Source organism: Podarcis muralis, chromosome W, assembly GCF_964188315.1.
Source record: "Podarcis muralis chromosome W, rPodMur119.hap1.1, whole genome shotgun sequence".
Lineage (NCBI taxonomy): Eukaryota > Metazoa > Chordata > Lepidosauria > Squamata > Lacertidae > Podarcis > Podarcis muralis.
In genome coordinates, this window is record NC_135674.1 from 21820412 (window position 1) to 21842379 (window position 21968).

At 45.9% G+C, this 21968-nt stretch overlaps 1 pseudogene; it reads left to right on the forward strand.

The window, feature by feature from the left end:
• The first annotated feature begins 13599 nt into the window (after positions 1–13599).
• Positions 13600–13666, forward strand: LOC114595076 (U4 spliceosomal RNA; annotated as a pseudogene).
• Positions 13667–21968: the final 8302 nt, after the last annotated feature.

Consider the following 21968-nt stretch of genomic DNA (forward strand, 5'->3'; position numbering starts at 1 on the left):
TCCATATTGTCAGTTAGTTCAAAAAAAGTTTTAGGTAGTCTGCCATCTTTTGTTAAATTTTGATTTTGTGGCTTATCCATGTTTGTAGATACCACCCCATTCATATCTCCCATCATAATGATGTTGGTATAGTCCAAATAGTCCAGCATCATCTCATGCAGCTTCTTAAAAAATTCTGATTTCCCATCGTTTGGTGCATATATTCCTAATATCAAAAATTTTTCTCCTTGTGTCTGAATTTCAATCGCCAAAATTCTTCCTTGTTCATCTTTAAATAGAAATTTTGGTGACAGGCTCTCCTTTGCATAAATCACCACTCCTCTTTTCTTAACTCTGTCCGATGAAATAAATTCCTGGCCTAGTCTTTTGTTAATTAGCACTTTCCTGTGGAGCCTAGTCACATGAGTTTCCTGCAGGCAAATAATGTCCAATTGTTCTTTTTTCAATATGTGAAAGATTCTTCTTCTTTTTTCCGGGGAATTTCCACCATTTATATTCCAACTAAATAGCTGCAGAGACATCCTGGACTAATTTGTTGATCCTATAATGGGGTCTCTTCCTTTTCCTCTGATCCCGAGGGTATAGGCGTTGGTCCAGCTCCAGGCGGTGTTGATCCAGGTAATGGTGGTGGCCAAGATGCTACTGCTCCCTTTTGAAGGTCTTCTCCGTAGTCGTTCAGGAACTTTTGCTGGTCTTCTATTGTTTTAATTTTAACCTTCTTTCCTTTGTAGTTAAAAGATAATCCTTGAGGAAACTCCCACCTATACGGGATTGCGTTGCCTCTCAATAGTTTTGCTAGTTCTGTGTAAGTAGCTCTGAGGTCCAATAACTGTTTCGGTATGTCTCTGTAGATTTCAGCTCTTTTGTCTTGTATAACAAGTGATTTTCTGAAATGGAGGCCTAGTATCTTGTCTCTCTCTTCCTTTGATCTCAGAATAATCAGGCAATCTCTGGCTCTGTCTTTCCTTACCACTCTTCCCAGTCTGAATGCAGTTACAATTTTAAAATCCTTATCTTCTTCTATACCCCAGAACTTAGAGAATTCAGATGTCAGATAACCACTCAAATCTTCTTGTTCAAGTTCTGGAATAGCTCTCAGTCTGAGATTATTCTCCCGATTTTTCAATTCAACCATGGACAGGTAGGCTTGTTGATCACCAATCTGTTTGTGCAATGGCTTAACTTCTCCCTTAATCTCCTCAACCTTCTTATTGGCTTCCTCTGCTTTTTGACTGGCTTCCACAGCCAGTTTACGATTTTCAGCCGTTGCTCCTTGCAGATTCTCAATTGCTTGTGTATGCTGGGCAACCTGGTCAGTCAATTTGCCAATCGAGGATGTAGCTTGGTCGATTTTTGTTGATTGATCATCCACCTTTTGATTTAGAATTGCCAGTTGTTCCAAAATTTGTTTCAAAACTGTTTCAGATCCTCCTGCTGCCATATCCTCTGCTGCTGGCTGTCCAACTTCCCCCTTCTGTGCTTCCAGCACAGCTGGGACCGATGATCTGTGTGGTTGAGAAGTCAAAGTTGTTTGAACAAGTTGTACAGTTTGTTTTGCTTTCGCTTTAGCTGCTCTTGTTCTCCCTGAGCCGCTCATTCCACACCTGCCTCTGTTCAAGGTCAAGTTATCTATTGTCCCATGGGAAAGACAGATCCAGAGTGTAAACAATCAAACGACAAAAGATCAAAATAAAATGTAGTTCCCAGACATTTATAACTCCAAAATCCTCTAGGGGGAGTACCACAGTAGTTCAGAAGAAAGAAGGAACTTTTTCCGCCATTAAAGTCCCTGTAATCCCAATACAAAGAAGGGGTTCCTTCTGCCCTCTTTCACATGTAGAGCTCTTCTTAAGTTAAACAAAGTCTCAGAAAAAAGGTGCCAGAAACAGTTTCCCTTCTTGTATCTAATTAGTAACGCTCCAAAGTAGCAGTTTCAGTTCAAGTTACAGTTTCCGCAATTTGACAGTTCTCTTACTGACAGCCCGACGATTTGGTTTCTTAAATCTTTATAATCGACAAACAAGAGGAGAGTTCCAATTAAAAAGTCCGACAAACTTAAAATGATTCTTTCCTTTTCCCTTTAAGAGCCAATTCAGTTGATACACGATAGTCCCAACTTTTAAAAGTCTCTTTTTAAAGCGCTTCCCGCTTGTCAAAGTCTTTGCTTTGATCTTATAAGCAAAGTCGGAAGACGGACTTCCTGTTTCTCGTCTCCCGTTTTCAGCCGAAATTAAAACTTTAGTCCCGAAATTTTAATGATCCTTACTCACGGGTATGTTGTTTAAAGTCTGATGTTTCAAGAAGAAAGGTCGGCGCTCATCAGCAACAGCCGTGCGGCTTCGCTTCCGCAGAAAGAGCGATGAACTCACAGCACCGCTCCCCCTTCCACGCTCCGGAGCCCCTTACGGGGTTCCTTCTCCGTTTCTGGGGGGGCTTCTGGTGCCCGCCGAGTCCCACAGCCACGGGCTCACTCTGCCCGTGGTTTTTCTTGATGGGTCACCGCTATGCCACAGCGGACGACCCTTTTCCGCGGAGCCCCTCTTCAGAGCCTGAAGAGGACCGCCATTGCAGTTTCGCGCCGCCTCCGGAAGTCAGGGTTGCCTATATTGTAGGACATCTGCAGGATGGGGCCAGAGAATGGATCAGGCCCTTAATGGCGACACAGAATGCCGCCTTGAAGGACCTGAGGAAATTATTCCAGGCAATGGATGCAATGTTCTCCAGTGATGTACAACAAAGTGTGACTCGGCGGGAACTGATGAACTGTAAACAGGGGAACCAGTCAGTTAGAGACTACTGGTCACGCTTTGCCATGTTAGTTCACCGGCTTGGGTGGGAACTGGACTCTGAACCCATACAAATGTTGTTCGAGGAGGGGTTGTCCCCAACGGTGAAGGATGAGCTTTCCCGCGCACCCTGCCCGCAGTCGACGGATCAGCTGACCAAGGCTGTGCTTGCGATTGGCGTAAGGCAGGAAGCGCGGGCCCAGGAGAGGCGGGAAGGGAGAGAGCAACGTTGCCATGACTACCGCATTCCTGAAATACCAAGGCAGCCTTCCCCGCCGGCGGAGCCAATGGAAATAGATGGGGCGCGCGCGCGGGAGGTTTCAAATTCCAGCGAAGGTCGCAAGAAGGAGGGAAAGGATTGGAAAACCACCAAGAAGTGTTTCCTCTGCCAGCAGCCAGGACATTTTGCCAGGGTCTGCCCTCAAAGAAAGGCCTGGCAAGGAATGGTGGGAGCTGCAGGGGGTGAGGAGGAGGTGGAAAAGGGGCAGGAGCAGGGAAACGCGAACGCTTGGCTGCCACTCAGCGGGCACAGCAGCCAGGCCAGCAACCAGTAGAAGTGCCCCAACCAGACCCCCCCAGGGCGGCTATAGCCATAGAAGTGGTGCTAGAACTCCCGAATGGGCACCCAGTCAAGGTGAAAGGGATGCTGGATTCAGGCAGTTCCTGCAATTTCTTCAGCAAGGACTTTGCACTAGAGCACCAGCTCCACCTGCTGCCCTTGGATTTCCCCTTGCAAGTAACCACCATTGATGGCAGGGAGCTTCTGGGAGGGGAAGTGACACACCAGACCCCACCAATGAGAATGAGGGTTTCCAGGCACTCGGAGACCATCGCCTTTCACGTCGCCTCACTGGCAGGGCCCCCAATAATATTAGGGATGAGCTGGCTAGCACAACATGATCCAGTGGTGGCATGGCATCAGAGGACAGTCACCTTTGGGTCCGCTTACTGCTTGGAACACTGTCTAGGGGGGAAACCCCAAGGATGACCGTGGCCAGGGTGGCTGGGATAGCTGTGGAGCGGAAAGGGGAGGTGCCACCACAATATGCTGACTTGCAGGAGGTCTTCAGCGAGAAGGAGGCGGATAGACTACCCCCCCATAGGCCCTTTGACTGCCAGATCAACTTGCCCCCGGGGGCGCAGCTGCCAGTGGGTAAACTGTATGCCATGTCGGACAGGGAGATGAAGGAGTTGCAGGAATTTATTGACAAGAACCTGAAAAGAGGCTTCATAAGAGAATCAAAAGCAGTGGGAGGCAGTCCGGTGTTCTTTGTGGACAAAAAGGACCCTAATAAACCCAGGCTCATTGTGGACTATAGGGCCGTCAATTTGGTGTCGGAACCTTCCCAATGCCCAGGATTGACGACATTTTAACGCAGGTGAGGAAGGGGAAATTTTTACCAAGCTGGACCTCAGGGGAGCATACAATTTGATTAGGATGAGGGAGGGGGATGAATGGAAGACCACAATGTTCACGCCCCTAGGGGCCTTTGAGTACCTAGTTATGCCTTTTGGATTACAGTCGGGCTCCGCCTGTTTTCAAGCTTTCATGCACCACGTGTTGGGGTCTCTGCTGAACAAGAACTGCGTAGCCTTCTTGGACGACATCTTAATCTATTCGGACAATGAGGAGCAACATGTCAGAGACGTCAGGGAAGTGCTAAAACGACTGCAGAAGCACCAGTTGTGGGTCAAGCTGGAAAAATGTCAGTTTCACGCCAGGGAAGTCGAGTTTCTGGGGTACGAGTTGTCAGACAAAGGCCTAGCGATGGACCCAAGCAAGGTGCAGGCAGTGCTGGAGTGGAAGGCCCCCAAAACCCGGAAGGACGTGCAGAGGTTCCTAGGGTTCAGCAACTTCTACAGGAAGTTCATCAAGAACTTCGCCCACTTGACAGCGCCCATCACAGATTGTCTCAGTAGCAAAAGGAAGTTCGTCTGGACAGAGGGGGCCCAGCAATCCTTTGAAAGACTGAAGAAGGCGTTCGCATCGGAAGAGCAGCTCCTGCACGTAGATCTGGAGAAACCCATGAGGCTAGAGACCGACGCGTCCGACAGAGCCATTGGGGCAGTCCTTTTGCAGCCAGGGAGGAGCAAGCAGGAATGGAAACCGTGTGCCTTTTTCTCGAGAAAGCTGAGCAAGTCGGAGCAAAACTATACTGTGTATGACCGCAAACTGCTTGCGATCTATGCGGCCTTTCGTCGATGGCACCATCTACTAATAGGGGCGCACCAGCAGATCCAGGTTTGCACAGATCACAAGAACTTGGAGTACTGGAGGACCGCATGAGTACTCAACCAGAGACAGATTCGATGGGCACAGGAGTTCTCCAAGTTTTCCTTCGAAATCCGATACGTGCCAGGAGAGGAAAACGTAAGAGCAGATGCTCTCTCCCGGAAGCCGGAGTACATGGAAATCCTGTGGGAACCTGTTGCACAACAAAAAAAGATCTTGGTCTCCTGACCGCTCTTTTGCTTCAATTTGTGGCTGGAATCTCCTTCATTTCTGACCGCAAGTACCCGCGGGCTCTGCCCGACGAGCTGGGCTGTTGAGTAGCCTCACACCCCGGAATTTTCCTCATCAATGCCAACTCACCCATAGAGGCAGAATAGGAAGCCAGCCCTCCAGGACTTGCTCCTCTGCTGTAAACATAGTTAAAGTTGAGCTGCAGCTAGTAAGACCAAGCACTGGGCGCCTCTCACAGAATCAAAGGCTAAAATTGGGTCGAGTGCTTCTCTCCAGAATCTCTTTCCAGGATTATGGCTTCACATGCAGTGAGGAAAAGCAGCACGAATTTCGATGTTTGGATTCCTGACGATCGAGGAGCATGGGTACCCCCAACAAAAAATATTTAATCTGGGAAACATTTGGACTTTATGATCTGTATTGATATATTTTGGACTAATTGGTATGATATGTTTAATCTGGCAAATGGAAACTTAATAAAAATTATTGGGGAAGAAAAAAAGAGTGTGCTGCTCCACAAACCTTAAAAAGCACCCTCTCCAATGGCATGGCACTTGGATGACCCTGTGGTTCTACCCCTGGGGCTGAGGGTGATGAAAAAATTCCTGAGACAGCTAAAGTGCTGGTGGTGAAAAACCCACTTCAAATGAGACCAAACACGAGTTAGAGCTCAACGTCGAGCCTACCAAGTGGCGATAGCGACGGTGAGGAGGACCATTGTTGCTGGATCTGTTGGTGAAAACAGTACCACTCTTTGAGGTGGTTCATAGTCTAACAGAAGCACCTTTGCCATCAGGGTCTGATACAGAGTCCAAGATCTCCTGTAATGACTCCTGTCATGAGTTTTTTTGCAGATAAAATTGCTCAGGTTTGGAAAGAGGTAGACTCTACCAAGGTAGGAGGGTGCCAGAGCTCTGCCTAGTCCGAGACATAGGATGGCTTGCCAGTTCCCGAGGCCACGTGGAGGAGGGGGTAGGAGGGAGGGAAACAGACGGAGTATGCATGCGCATTCGACTGCCTAATGGCATCCACATCACCCAGGGGATCACAGCCACAGAGATAAGAAAAGAAGAGCCACCCCATTGTCTGGAGAGGTCACTTACCTGATCGCATGGACAAGCCGTTGTCATCGGACCCCAGTGATGGAAGCGTGCAGCTGTATTGAGGCAGCACCAGGTGCTGAAATTGTGCACCTCTAACAATTTGGTGCCTGGGGCAACTGCCCCTGTGCCCCGCAGCCCACTACGCCACTGGGTCTAGTCAAGTAAAGTGAAGTTGATCCTCCACTGTGGGTTACTTTTGTTCAAAGCAAGATTCCTCTGGAGGGAGAGGATGTTGCAAAGTAAGTCAGAGGCAAAGCAGCCCAAAGCCAGGTTCTGTGTTTGCACACATGATTTGCAGTGAGCCAAGGGCTGAATTGCTGCTGTTGTTTCATAGCCCAGAACAGCAAGTGTAGGCGAAAGGTCTAAAGTTAGACAACCAGGTCTTGGTCAAGGCATCCGCTGACCAGCAGGCCATAGAGAAGAGGAACGTCAGCATTTCAACTCTGAGCCAAAAGTTTGGCTTTTGCTATTTTTGGACTCCCTTGGTCATGAGCCAAGTGTGATTCTCGAACTCTGAATGCTGACTTTGCCAAATCCATGCAGGCCCTTTTCATCTCTCATGCTTAGCAAGTAGCAGCCAGAGCTCAGGAGAGGATTTTTCATTTGCTCCTTTTCCATGGGGTGGGGAAAACTCAACACTTTTAATCTTGTCTTATTGTTATGCAAATTGGGTGGTCCAAAAGAAGGAGACTTATATCTGCACCCTCTCTTTAGCACAGATGGCCTGCAGGAGAATTTCCTGTCCTTAAAAGTAAAACTGAACTTTTTTGGGAAGGCATTGTCTGCCACGTTTGCAGTTGAAGGCAGAGCTTGGGGGGCAGGAATGTTCAGCAGAGGGCAACCAAAATTATCAAGGGGCTGGAGCAACTCCCAGATGAGAAGCTAAAACATTTGGGGCTTTCTAGTTTAGGGGGGAAATGAGTAAGGGAGGACACGGACAGGGGTACACGCATAGTGTAGAGAAAGTGGAATGCGGTAAGTTTTTCATCCCTCCATAATTCCAGAACCCAATGGGGCCGGCCATCCAATTGTGGGTTACTGGGTGGTTGTTGTTTTTATTTTGATTACAGTCGTACCTTGGAAGTTGTTTTTTTTTAAAAGATTTTTATTAAAGTTTTCAAAATGTTACAAAAAGAAAAAAGAAAAAGAAAAAATACAAAGTAAAAACAGTTAAAAACAATTCAATCTTTCCGTATCTTATCTTATAAAAATAAAATATAAAATAAAATTTTATTACGGCCATAGGCCCATACAAGTAAAAACAACACATAAATAACAGCTTGTGCACGTGGGAAAAAACAGCCGCTAAAACACCACTATAACAATAAAATGCTATAAGATGGAATGGCATACTACGCCTTAATTAGCTTGGAGTGCTCCTTGGCGTCGCTTTTGGGAGAGGACAGCGACCAGGAACCTAGCCACTTTCAGGGTCGTGTGGGAATCCTTATCCTGCAAGATTTGGGCAAGGTGGAATTTTGGTGGGGTACTCTCTAGTTTCTGTATGATTGATCCCAACAAATTTGCCCGTGGCACATTGAACAAGGGGCAAGTGAACATAATGTGCTGGAGCGACTCCGGCGTCTCCTTATCACATTCGCACATGGCGGAGGCTTGGCCCTTTGAGAATCTATGTCTCAAGACATTGGAGGGAAAAACGTTAAACCTCGCTTTGGTGAAGGCCAGTCTATGGGCAACAGTCGAAAGGGAGGAGAGGTATGATGGAACGCAGTAAGTTAAAGTGATACCAATGTTCTGGGGCGAACAAACACCTCCCCCCAGTGTATAATTTCGCTGTAAGTCGATGTCATCCAGTCTTTGGCGGATCAGTCTTTGAGCAGTGATTTGGTCTAGTTTTAGGGAATCTGAGGGAGAGATTCCATAACTCAGGAGTTTGGCATGAATTCTACTAGTCCAAAGGCTAGAGAATTCATCTCGCCATAAGCATTGGACAAGGTAATGGTTTGGTAATCTATGCCACAATAATAACCAATAGTTGAAGACTTGCTTCCACAGGCAAGTTTCTAAGGATGCGATCTTCAGTTCTAGTCGCATGGCTGCGTTGCTTACGCACAGGAGGAGCATTAGGAGCCGACGTAGGAATTGGTTTTGCAGAGTCTCAAGGGGAGCAAGATCTGTCATCACGGCCCAGAGCGGGGCAGCATAAGCAAGCACGGCAACCACTTTTGCCTTGAACACCTTTAGGGCCGAGGGAACATGCAAAGCTCCATCCGAAAAGAAAAATCGGAGGAGCGCATATGACAGAGTTTTGGCCTTGTTAAGTAGGTGTTGAATTTTAGCTTTCCACCCCAAATTGTATTGAAAAATAACTCCAAGGTATTGAAATTTTAGGACTTGCTCTATTTTTGCTCCACCAAGCTTCCAATCGTATAATCTCCGGCTTCTGGAGAAAATCAGAATCTTGGATTTAACATGGTTGATGGTTAATTGGTTGAGTTGACAATACGTGGCAAAGATCTTCAGAGCTCTGGTTAGTCCAACGCGTGTATAAGATAGAAGTACCGCGTCGTCCGCATATAAAAGGAGTGGGCAGCGGTAATCCGCTAGTCTAGGCGCGTGTGTACTTGGAGATGAGTTGACTAGGGGTGCTCGCATGTCGCTGATGAATAGGTTGAATAGGCAGGGAGCCAATATACATCCTTGGCGCACTCCCTTGTTTATTGGTATTGAATTTGTGAGGTCGCCCGCAGGAGTAAGTCTCACTCTGGCAAGGGTACCTTCGTGGAGCTGACTTATAAGCCATAAGAGTCTTCTATCAATGCCCTGTTTCGCAAGTTTCTCCCAAAGAATATTTCTAGGAACGCTGTCAAAGGCTGCCTTTAGATCTAAGAAGGCAGCACAGAGGTAGCCCCGGGGAGGGGAAGAGTACTTCCGTGCCAGATGATAAAGAACTATCGCATGATCGGTTGTAGAACGTTTAATTCTGAACCCTGCTTGTTCGTGGCCAATCTGGTTAGTCTCATCTACCCATCGCAATAGTTTAGTCAGCAAAAAGCTGGCATAAATTTTCCCTATGATCGAAAGGAGGCTGATGTTACGGTAGTTTTCCGGCTCCATTGGAGAACCTTTCTTATGAATTGGTACTATAATGGCCTCCTTCCATATTTTGGGGATGAGACCGGAAGCGTTGATTGCATCGAAGGTTTTGGCCAAGATGCCAGCCCACCATTTTGGGTGTAGTTTGATGGCTTCAGCAGGGATCAGGTCGGGCCCTGGGGCTTTGCCCGGTTTCAGCTGAGCTATTAGCTTGGCTATTTCGTCAGGATCGGTGGGAGGCCAAATAGGTAGGTGGGTAAACAGATGCCTCAGATGGTCGGAGGGAGCATCTGCCTGTGAGAAACATTTCTTCAGGAACAATTCCCATGTCGGTGCAGGGATGACTGCCCTTGGGTATTTCCTCCCCCTTCTGTTAATCAAAGACCAGAATTCCCTGGATCTGTGTGGTTTTGAAGCAGTAATCAAAGCCTGCCAACGATTATGTTGCCACTCACGTTTGGCAATTTTCTGCGTGCGTTTGTAAACTTGCTTGGCTTGTGCATAACTAGCTGGCAGAGTAGATGCATCGGAGGTCTTATATACATTATATATAGCACGAAGGCGCTGTCTTGCTTGTTTGCACTGAGAATTATACCAGGGGGCACCGTAAGTATACTCGTTTCGATTTAAATTTTTGGGTGGTAACCTGAAGAAGGACGTAAGATCAGTCGTATAATGGTGGAAGCGTTTCAACACTATGCTATGCTCGTCTGAGGCAGAGCCTATGTTGGAATGGGGCCCGAGGATTTCTTTTTGAAAGAATTCCTGATACCTTTGAGCCTGGGTCTCCGACCATTTGATTCCTCTTACTTGGAGAGATTCGTTGGTTACCATCTGGGTCGCATGTCTATGGGCCTCCGGCTGCCAGTTCAGGGAAAGCTTGGCTACAAGGGGAAGATGATCACTAGATTGTACATTCTCGATCTTGAAGGTGGAAATACACTTAAGTAGATCCCTGGAGACCAACAGGTAATCGAGGACGCTGTTTGATTTAACGCTCAGGTGAGTGAAATCCCCTGGAATATCAGGGGGGCATGTGCCATTTAAGGGGACCAGATTTAAACGGATGGCCATTTGATAGAGGAGTACTCCAGCCTCATTTGCTCTGTGGTCTTTAGAAGTTCTCCTCATGATATGTTCCAGATCATAATTATCAAGGTTTGGGGTAACCCACCATTTGGCTTTGGTCAGCGAGTCCCAGTTTGCTGCTGTGCGGGCATTAAAATCGCCACCTATTATGGCCGGGGTGTTAGGAAACTTAACATAGCATGAGAGCAAATGCTCTTCTAGCGAGCCCCATTTAGAGCCCAGTTCGAGGGAAGAACCCCCAGGTGGCAAGTAAACATTTGTAACTAGAAGTGAGATCTTTTCCCCCGCAATCAGCCCGGTAAGGGCGTAGGGAGGCAAGGCCTGTACTAGAGTAAATTTAGAATGTAGGTTGAGGGAGATGCCTATTATTAGGCCCCCTTTAGGGCGGCCTCCTTTCAGGGAGGGGCAGGCAGGGAGTTCTAGAAGCTCAAAGCCATTTAGGACAATTTTCTCTACTTCCCACGATTCTTGGAACAAGATGATATGAAACAGGTTAATATACTCCAAGAATTCTGGATCAAGTTTTTTCCCCCTCCAGCCCGCAATGTTCCAGCTGAGGACTGATAGGGGGGAGTTCCTGTTGTGTCCAATTCGCTGTCATTTCAGGGAGAGATGTGAGTCCTTTGGAGGCAGGGCAGACCCCACAAAAAAGTCAGTTATTTTACTTTGCATGGCAGGCACCTGCTGAAGGTACCTAGTCTTGAAGTTGGTAGTGAGGTATTCTGACTGGGGCGACAGAACAGGTCTCCCGCTGGCTAACCCAAGGGCGGACACTTCAGTGGGAGACTCCACAGAATTTGCTGAGACTGCCCCACCGCGAGGTCTAAAGGTCGCCGATGAAACCATTTGATTTATATGTCCGGCCGGGTCTTCAATCAAATCCGGGCCATTTTTTGATGAAGGTGGAACACTCCCCTGACCTGATGCTAGCGAAGGTACTGGGGATGCTCGGCGTACAGGTACTGTTTGTATGTCGGGTCTATGCCGCTCAGGGGAATATGAGGACTCCAGTTCCGGCATTGATGGATTAGATGGTAAGGAATTGTTTTGGTGGAAGGAACTCTGAGTTACACTCTTCAGCGGGGGACTCTTGGAGGGCGAGTCAAAATTTATCAAGAGTTGGGATGAGAGGCCAACTTGTGAGGCAAAACCTGGGTCTGCCAAGCGTCGGTGGGTTTTGCCCACAGGTGGGGGAGGCATGGGTTTAGGAGCTGGACTAAGGTATGGAAGACTTCCTGCTTCCTTAAAACACGACTCCGAAAAGCTGGCAGGGTTATCCTGAAAGGTGGGCAGGACTTTTCCGTTCTTCTGGACATGTATGAGCTGATGATTAAGTACTTCTAGTCTATCAATTATTTCTTGTTGTTCCCTCGGTGGAAGGTTGCCAAAGGTGGCTAAAAGCTCTCTTTCCTCCGGCGGGGTCAGAGAATTACTTGCGCCAGTGGGTTTCTTTAGAGCTCGTGGGGATGTAGAGTAAGTCCAGTTTCGGTACGGATGGATATCCTCCGGGAGAGGAGGCTCGATGTCCCAAGGTGCTCCCGACCTCTCCGCCAGAGTCCGCTCCGTGCCGTGACCGGCAAGTAGAAGGGGGTGGATCATGCTATCCATAAAACTCTTGTTGGGATGATATCATACCTAGCTAAGAGTGATTTCTGCCTGATGATAGCTGAAGGGATCCTTGGAGAGTTAAACGCAAGCATCACTTTCTGTTGCCTGAGGTGCTGGTTCAAAGGTAATACTGCAATGAGATCACATTGTGTGATTTCTATGTTTAGGAGATTGCTTAGATGCTTTTTAACCCCACCCAGAGTGAGCCACCTTGCTGACCCTACCCCGATGTTTAGGCAGATTTTCTTAGGTTGCAGGGACAATGCTTGATGTTTCAATGCAGGATTTGGTTTATATTTAGGGATCACACTTCCTTTTTTGGTTGAAGGTAAGGTCCTCTGGCACTTCAATTCCCCCGTCTCTGCAGTTGGTTTAGACTTTGACCAGAAGTTATCAATTTTCTGTTCAAGGTTACATAGCTGGGAGGATAGCACATCAATCTTCTTGAATATGCAATTAAGGGTTCTGACCACAAGATGGAGATGTTCATGTTGTTCTTGTCTTGCGCAGTCCTCAGCTCCGGCGTCCTGCACCACCCCCAGTGGGACACTCCCTCTTCCTCCAAGCTTGCCGTCCGCAGTTTTTTTTTTTTTTAAATAATTTTTATTAATTTTCCAAACATGTAATAAAAACAAACAATAAAACAAAACAAAACATACAAACAAATAAACATGTATAATTTCCTAAACTTATTTTCCTTCACCTTATTTCCCGGACTTCCCCATACCTCCCTTTTTCTGCATCCTTATTTTTCCCTTTTAACAGCAACCCTTCATTTAATTAATTAACTCATCTTCATTATAATTTCCTTAAATTTATGATTTACAGCTGCAATTCTCTGTTTCTTAACACCATAACATCTCAGCACTCCTCTATGTTACAACAATTTTTAAGGTATATTTTAAATTTCTTCCAATCTTCTTCCACTGTCTGACTCCCCTGATCACGGATTCTGCCGGTCATCTCTGCCATTCCCATGTAGTCAATCACCTTCGCTTGCCATTCTTCCAGAGTGGGTAGCTGCTGCGTCTTCCAATACTTTGCCAGAAGAATTCTTGCTGCTGTGGTAGCATACATGAAAAAAGTTCTGTCCTTCCTTGGCACCAATTGGCCCACCATGCCCAGGAGAAAAGCCTCTGGTTTTTTAGAAAATGTCCATTTAAGGACCTTTTTAATTTCATTATAGATCATTTCCCAGTAGGCTTTAATCTTCGGGCAGGTCCACCAAAGGTGATAGAAAGTACCTTCAGTCTCATTACATTTCCAACATTTATTATTGGGCAAATGGTAAATTTTTGCAAGTTTGACTGGGGTCATGTACCACCTATAGATCATTTTCATTATGTTTTCTCTCAAAGCATTACAAGCCGTAAACCTAACACCAGTATTCCATAACCTTTCCCAGTCATCAAACATAATGTCATGACCTATGTCTTGTGCCCATTTGATCATAGCTGATTTTACTGTTTCATCTTGTGTATTCCATTTCAGCAGCAGTGCGCAGTGGCAGTATCGTAGCCAATGAGGTTAATCCGAGGCGCGATTATTGCTAATTGAAGCCGTCCGCAGTTTTAGTCTGAGGTAAAAATAATTCCTCTGGTGTTGACGTTGTTTCTGGAGACGTTAGAGGGTAGAAACGGTTCTGAGTTTTCACCCTATAGCAGTGTTCAGTGGGGTCACTCCATTTGCCAGACACGGGGGGGTCGGTTTTTGATTGTTTGGCTCTTGGGGAGGGCAAAGCCTCGTCACAATCCCTTAGGCGTTTGCCTTGGCCCATCGTTGTGAGTCTTTTAAAATAGCAGTGCTTAAAAGGTAATAAAAGGTGGTAGAAATAGAAATACAACTGGATGTGAGCTGGCGAGGAACCAGTAAGTCGAAGGCTGCTTCCAAGGCTGCCGGAGAATACAATTATCTGCTCGTTAAAACTGATTTACGATGCAGGCTTTACAGTTATCGGCAATGTGAACTCCTGGCATGGACTCCAACACCCTGGTACAATCTTCAGCAAGAACTTGAAAGGCTGGAAGCCACAACACAAATTTTAGGGAGGATTCGAAATGAACTCCGGCAAATGCGTCTTACCTCGTCGCCATTTTGTGGGAAGACCTATCTTATCTTTCATTTGCTTGTTCCCCAGACTTCCTCACACCTCCCTTTTTTGTATCCAGTTCAATTAGTTGGTTCAGAAAATCCTTTCCCTCTTTATTTTTATCCTAATCTTTAATCTTAATATATTATAACTTTAAATTATGACCTGTTAACAATCCATTTTTGCACATCTTTATAACATTACTGCTAAAAACCACTTAACTTCAATCCAACATCGTTCTAACATTCATTAATTTTGCAGTATTTCTGTAAATAGTCTTTAAATTTCTTCCAATCTTCTTCCACCGACTCTTCTCCCTGGTCTCGGATTCTGCCGGTCATTTCCGCCAGTTCCATATAGTCCATCACCTTCATCTGCCATTCTTCCAGGGTGGGTAGATCTTGTGTCTTCCAATACTTTGCGATAAGTATTCTTGCTGCTGTTGTGGCATACATAAAGAAAGTTCTATCCTTCTTTGGCACCAATTGGCCGACCATGCCCAGGAGAAAGGCCTCTGGTTTCTTCAGAAAGGTATATTTAAATACCTTTTTCATTTCATTATATATCATCTCCCAGAAAGCCTTAATCCTTGGGCACGTCCACCAAAGGTGAAAGAATGTACCTTCAGTTTCTTTACATTTCCAACATTTATTATCGGGCAAAGGATAGATTTTTGCAAGCTTGACTGGTGTCATGTACCACCTGTATATCATTTTCATAATATTCTCTCTTAAGGCATTACATCCCGTAAACTTCATACCTGTGGTCCATAACTGTTCCCAGTCAGCCATCATAATGTTATGTCCAACATCTTGTGCCCACTTAATCATAGCAGATTTCACCGTTTCATCCTGAGTATTCCATTTCAACAGCAAGTTATACATCCTTGACAAAGTCTTAGTTTTGGGATCTAACAGTTCTGTTTCCAATTTTGATTTTTCCACCTGGAATCCAATTTTCTTGTCCAAATTGTATGCCTCCATTATTTGATAATAATGAAGCCAATCTCGCACTTTGTTTTTTAGTTTTTCAAAACTCTGCAATTTCAATTTATCTCCCTCTTGTTCCAAAATGTCCCAATATTTCGGCCATTTGGCCTCCATATTGAGCTTTTTCTGAGCCTTTGCTTCCATTGGTGACAACCACCTTGGGGTTTTGTTTTCAAGTAAGTCCTTATATCTCATCCAGACATTAAACAATGCTTTCCTGACAATATGGTTTTTAAATGCTTTATGTGCTTTGACCTTATCATACCATAAATATGCATGCCATCCAAATACATTATTAAAACCTTCTAAATCCAAGATGTCTGTGTTTTCAAGAAGCAGCCATTCTTTCAACCAGCAGAAAGCTGCTGATTCATAATAAAGTTTAAGGTCTGGCAGGGCAAATCCACCTCTTTCCTTTGCGTCCGTTAGTATTTTAAATTTTATTCTAGGCTTCTTGCCCTGCCAGACAAATCTAGAAATGTCTCTCTGCCACTTCTTGAAACAATCCATTTTATCCAAAATTTGCAATGTTTGAAACAGAAATAACATTCTTGGCAATACATTCATCTTTATCGCAGCAATACGGCCTAGCAGTGAAAGCTTCAAATTTGACCAAATTTCTAAATCTTTTTTCACTTCCGTCCAGCATTTTTCATAATTGTCTTTAAATAAGTTCCCATTTTTAGCTGTCATGTTAATCCCCAGGTACTTCACTTTCTTAACCACTGTTAAACCTGTCTCGTTCTGAAACCTCTCTCTCAATCGCTGTTAAATTTTTCTCTAAAACCTTTGTTTTTAACTTATTCAGTTTAAATCCTGCAACCTGACCAAATTCTTGAATCAGTTCCAAAACTCTTTTAGTACTAGATTCTGGCTCCTGTAATGTCAATACTAAGTCATCTGCAAATGCTCTCAGTTTCTACTGTTTAGCTCCGACTTGTATACCTTTAACCAACTGGTCCCTTCTAATCATATTCAACAGAACCTCCAGGACCGATATAAAAAGCAATGGGGAGATTGGGCAACCTTGTCGTGTCCCTTTTTCTATCTTAAATTCCTCCGTCACCACATTGTTAACAATTAATTTGGCCTTTTGTTCAGAGTAAATTGCACTTATACCATTTCCAAAACCTTGACCTACCCCCATCCCCTGTAGGTTCTTCTTCATAAAACTCCAAGAAATATTGTCAAAAGCTTTCTCCGCATCCACAAATATCAAAACTGCCTTGGTATTAATATTCACTTGTAGTTTTTCTAAAATATTAATTATATTTCTCAAATTTTCAGACAAGTGTCTACCTGGGAGAAAGCCTGCTTGGTCTTTATGAATCTCCCCCACCAGCACTTTTTTTAGTCTTTTGGCCAAAATATCTGCAAAAATTTTGTAATCCACATTAAGCAGTGATATGGGGCGGTAGTTCTTGAGCTGAGTCTTTTCAGTCTCTGTTTTCGGTATAAGTGTGAAATACGCTTCCTTCCACGACTCTGGTGCCCTTTTCCCTTCCAATATTTCATTACAGACTTCCTTTAAAGGTTGTACTAACCATTCTTTTAAAGATCTGTAATATCTAGAAGTCAGTCCATCTGGTCCTGGAGATTTGCCTAATTGCATATTCTGAATGGCACCTTCTACCTCCTGTTCAGTTATTTTATAATTCAACATTAATTTATTTTCTTGGGAGATTTTTTGTAGTCCATTTATCTTCAAAAATCGATCTATATCAATTTCTTTCTGTGGCCCTTGTGTATATAGTTGTTTAAAGTACCTCTGGAAACAGTTTCTAATCTCGGCTGGGTTCTGTATGTTCTTTCCTTCCACTTCTAAATTTATGATAGTGTTTAGTTTTTGTCTTTTTTTCATTTGCCAGGCCAACAATTTCCCACATTTGTTAGCTGACTCAAATGTCTTTTGTCTCATTTGTTTAATTTTCCATTCTATTTCCTGATTCATCATTTTCATATATTGTACTTGATATAACTTTATTTCTCTCAAGATTTCTTGCGACTTTGGTTTTGCCCTCAATTTCTTCTCACTTTCCTTTATTTTCTCCAGAATTTTATCTTTCTTCTCATTTTGGATTCTCTTTGTTATAGTTCAGAATTTATCTGGTTAAATTCCCTGGTGTGTGTCACCTGCTGACGTCAGCTAACAGCTGGGCGGAGACAGAAGCTTTAGAAGCTGGGCGGGACTATTCCCTGTTTGTTCAGTTCCCCCTGTGACTCTGAGGGGAGAAGGATGTTCCCTCTGTGTATCTGAGAGGGAAACATGTTTGCAGCAATGGCTGCCAGCAGTGACGGATTTTTGATGCTGAAATGTTGTAATAAAGAGCTGTAAATAGACGAACCTGTCTATGTGTGCTTACAAGGAATACGACTGCTTTACACGCTGTGTTTCTACTCTGCTAAAAGCCGTGACGGAGAAGAGACAGCAGGAGTTATTGCGCAGCTTGGGAGGAAGTGTGCCGGACCGCTGTAAGTGATTGATTGGGACCGTAAAGCTGTCTGAAGTCGCGGCTCTATCGATCGATTTATGCGAACAGGTTATGGAAGGTCAGCCAATGCTCGTAAAGCAGTCGGTGTGAGCTCCAGGAATGTTTTTGAAGTCAGCGGTCTGCGGCTGAGGAGCGGAACGGGAGCTGTGTGGATGCCGGAGAGCAGGAATGATTAATTGCCTGCTTCTGAGAGGCATGAGGAGCTGCTGAAAGAGAGCTGCTGGGACACAGAGCTAAAAGAAAAAGCAGCTGAGAAATCGTTTCTCCGGACGGGTGCTGGATAAGCTGTAAGTAGGCTTGGGCCCCCTGGGAGAACGGGAGAAGATGGCTGAAAGCCAGGATATGCCGGTGGAGCCTCTAACTCTAAAGAGTTGGGCAACCTGGAGCAAAAGAGTGAAGGGGTGGTTCCTGGTCCATGGGCTTTGGGAAGCATGGCAGAGGGAGCCCCTATCACCAACCCCCAGCGCTACAGCGGCTGGAGACGTTGCAGGCTGTGAGGCTGCGTTGCCGGAAGAGAGCCAGCAGAAAATGCAAAGAGAGCTGGAGATGCTCAAGGCATGTGTTGATGCATCACTGAGACCCCACTTAAAGGGTGTGAAATCAGCGTGGGCCGCCTGGAATAGGCTGAAAGTTTTGTGCCAAGCTTCAGCGAAAGGCCAGAGCCCTGGAGGAAGCCCTGGAGAGGCAGAAGGATGCCCAGAAAGCCCAATGGGGGCTGGGACAGTGTTGGGGAGCTGTTGTAATGCTTCTACACGTCTGTGTGATGGACTGAGTCCTGGAAAGGCTGGACTGGCAGGCCCTGTTCCCGATGTATTGGCCTCTAGGAGCGCTAGTGAGCAGATCGGGGGGGCGAAGAGTTCCAAAGGCAAGTTTAAAGGACTTTCCCTTTGTGCTGAAGCGGAGAGTAGCTTCAGGGGGGGCCAGGCTGGTGGGAGGCACCGTTCCAGAAGGAGGAAGGCCAGGCCAGCCGGGAGGAGCCCCGGGCAGTGTTTTTCCACTGGAGTTCGTCGATGCTACGTGTGCAATTCGGCGCAACATCTGAGTGGCAGTTGCCCCCACCGGAGCAGAGAGCCGCGGCAGGATGTTGTGAAGGACATTTCCCATGGGAATCAGGCGGGTTTCCATGGCAACAGGCCTGGGAAGACAGGCAGGCGTGGAACTGAGCCAGGTGGCCGTGGTAAACAGCAGGGAGAAGAGTCTTATCAAGTCTCAGCGAGTATGGCAGTGTTTGAGGAGGGCCGAGTGGAAAATTCCGAGATGGCCTTTGTAATAGACTCTGCAGCTAACCGCAACATGGTTCCAGAGACCCCTGCAGTCGAGAGGTGGAATTGCAAGGCAGTTCCGAAGGGACAGACTATTAAGTTTGCAAATGGACAGAAAACTAGAGTTTCCAAGTGTACTAATGCCTATCTTTCTGTTTTACAGGAAACGGTGGATTTTTGTATTGTTCCAGAGATTCAACATTGTTTGTTATCTGTGTCTTATTTGTTAAGTAAGGGGTTCAAAGTTTGTTTTGAAAATGATGTCTGCACAATCTCCAAAGGGGGGAGGTTACTGGCCAAAGTGCGGAAGGGACAGAATGATCTTTTCATTCTTAAGACGTCTCTTGGAGGTGAGGGGAAGGTTGAGAAAGCACAAGCGTTGCGTGCTACAGTTCCCAACCAGCGTGCTACAATTCCCGCTCATAATGTTACATGTGCATGCGTATGGCATCAGAGAACGATTCACAATCCTTTAGAGGATTTGCAGGTGTTACCTGAGGTTGTTACAGGTTGTAAGATTAAAAATTGTCAAAGTGCCATTAATTGTGACACTTGCAAGCAGGCAAAGGTGAGAGGGTGCAGTTACCCAAAGGTGGAACGTGTAGCCGCGAAACCTTTTGAGCTGGTTCACATAGATTTGTCCGGTCCTGTCAAGGCACCACGTCTAGGGGGGGCCAGGTTTCTGCTAACTTTTCTGGATGATTTCTCGCAGAATTCCTGGGCTCACGGTCTCAGATCCAGGGAGGATGCAGCACAGCTGATCAAGAGCTGGATTGAGGGGGTGGAACAGAGGTTCTCCACCAGGGTTCAAGCTATCATCAGTGACAGAAATGCTAAGTACACTGGTTCTGCTTTGCAGAAGTTCTTTCAACAGAAAGGGATACGACACACAGTTATTTCACCCCAGCAAGGTGGAGTGGCAGAGCTGAGAAGTGGAGCTCTGATTAAGGCTGCACAGGTGATGCTGAAAGAAGCCAGGTTACCTCCTGAGTTTTGGCTGGAGGCTACGAGGGCTGTGTCATTCACCTGGAATCGTGTCTACAACTCATTGGTAGGTGACACACCGTTCTCTTTGTTAAATGGCCGAAAACCCCAGGTTCACTTTCTGCGGACGTTTGGGACTCCTGCGCTTGTCTCTGTGCCTGAGGCTTTGCGAGGGCCAGATGGAGCCAAAGTCCAGAAAATGATCTTCTGTGGGTATGAGCCAGAAGCCCGTGCATGGCGATTTGCTTACCCGTCAGGTGATCAGAGTAAGGTGCTGATCAGTAAACACGCTGAGTTCTTAGAGGAGGAGGTGAAGTCAAAGACTCCTGTTAGGCGTGATGTTCTCTCAGATTGTCTCTCTGATCCAGAAGACAGTTCTGATGAGGCAGAGGAAGAAGGGGCTGAGGCTGCTGATAACGACCAGGTCATTGACCAGGGTCAGGAGCAGGATGTGGCATCTCCACAAGTTGTTAAGAAACAGCCCAAGAGTGCGCCTAGTTCTCCTGTGAGTGTGATGGAGAGGATTCGAAAACGCTTTAAGTCAGAAGGAGAATCCCATGATGCAGAGGACACACCTGCTGATCAAAGTGAGTCAGAGGAAACACCTGAGTTTGTGCCTAGGAGGTCCAGTCGCGCAACAAAGGGCATCCCACCAGAGAGGTATCAGGCCACAGGTGCGTGGATAAGTTTCGCACAGTGCGATTCTGAAAGTTGTGAGGTGGTTCCACAAATGCCAAACAGGTTTGCCAAGGGAAGGCGCAAGGCATTGGGGAAGGAATTGATCTCACAAGGTACTGAAGATGTTGCACAGGTATCACGCAGGGACACAAGGGGGGGTGTTATAGTTCAGAATTTATCTGGTTAAATTCCCTGGTGTGTGTCACCTGCTGACGTCAGCTAACAGCTGGGCGGAGACAGAAGCTTTAGAAGCTGGGCGGGACTATTCCCTGTTTGTTCAGTTCCCCCTGTGACTCTGAGGGGAGAAGGATGTTCCCTCTGTGTATCTGAGAGGGAAACATGTTTGCAGCAATGGCTGCCAGCAGTGACGGATTTTTGATGCTGAAATGTTGTAATAAAGAGCTGTAAATAGACGAACCTGTCTATGTGTGCTTACAAGGAATACGACTGCTTTACACGCTGTGTTTCTACTCTGCTAAAAGCCGTGACGGAGAAGAGACAGCAGGAGTTATTGCGCAGCTTGGGAGGAAGTGTGCCGGACCGCTGTAAGTGATTGATTGGGACCGTAAAGCTGTCTGAAGTCGCGGCTCTATCGATCGATTTATGCGAACACTCTTCTTTATTGCATTCTGTTGTATCAAGAACCCTCTCATAACCGCTTTGCTTGCGTCCCAGGTTACTCTTTTTTCAACATTAGTATTCATGTTTATCTCGAAATAATCTCTCAGGGTTTTTTGGGCCTTCTTTGTCACTTCTTCGTCTCTAAATAAGGTGTCATTCATCCTCCATCTGAAAGAGCCAGCTGGTGTTAGTTTCATCTCCATCTTCACAGCATTATGGTCGGAGCAGGTTTTTGGGCAGATTTCCACTTTTCTTGTCTTTGGTGCCATTCCTCTAGTTACCCATATTTGGTCAATTCTTGTCCATTTCATTTTGGCTTCAGAAAAGAAAGTTCCCTCTCTACCCAAGGGATTCTTTGTTCTCCAGATATCAACTAAGTCCAAGTTGTCTGTCATCTCAAAAAATGTTTTCGGTAGTCTACCATCCTTAGTGACTACCTGTCTTTGTGCCTTGTCCATATTTGTAGATACCACTCCGTTCATATCCCCCATCAAAATCAGATTATAGTCCAAATAGTCCATCAAGGTCTCATGCAGCTTTTTAAAGAATTCAGATTTCCCCTCATTTGGTGCATAAACTCCTACTATCAAAAACGTACCTTGGAAGTTGAATGGAATCAGTTCCAGGAGCCAAAAAGTTCAAGAACTAAGCTGTTTGAAAACGAAGGTACAAGAGCAAAAAAAGAGGACAGTCTGAGGCACTGCCAGCCCGAGCTGGGAAAAGAGGTGTGCGGGGTCGCCACTGCC